Below are 584 nucleotides of genomic sequence, written 5' to 3' on the forward strand. Positions count from 1 at the left end.
AGGACCTGATAATATCCCGATTGAGGTTTGGAAGGGTCTTGGAGAAAAAGGCATCAACTGGTTAACCATGCTTTTTAATGAGATTTTAAGGTCAAAGAAGATGCCTGATGAGTGGAGAAAGAGCACCTTGGTACCTATCTACAAGAATAAGGGGGATATACAAAGTTGCGGAAACTATAGAGGGATTAAGCTTATGAGTCATACTATGAAATTGTGGGAAAGGGTGATAGAACGGAGGTTGAGAAAAGAGACACAAGTAACAGAGAACCAATTTGGATTTATGCCAGGCAGATCTACCACTGAAGCGATATACCTATTAAGAAGGATGATGGAGAGGTATCGTAGTAATAAAATGGATCTACATATGGTGTTTATTGATTTGGAAAAAGCGTATGATAGGGTACCAAGGGAGGTCTTATGGAATGTTTTAGAAAAGAGGAGAGTAAGGATCGCATATATTCGGGCAATTAAAGACATGTATGATGGGGCCACAACTAGTGTGAAGACTCAAGGTGGTGTGACAGAGGAATTTCCTATTGGTATAGAATTATACCAGGGATCATCCTTAAGTCCATACCTTTTCA

Source organism: Arachis ipaensis, chromosome B02 (assembly GCF_000816755.2).
Source record: "Arachis ipaensis cultivar K30076 chromosome B02, Araip1.1, whole genome shotgun sequence".
Taxonomy (NCBI): Eukaryota; Viridiplantae; Streptophyta; class Magnoliopsida; order Fabales; family Fabaceae; genus Arachis; species Arachis ipaensis.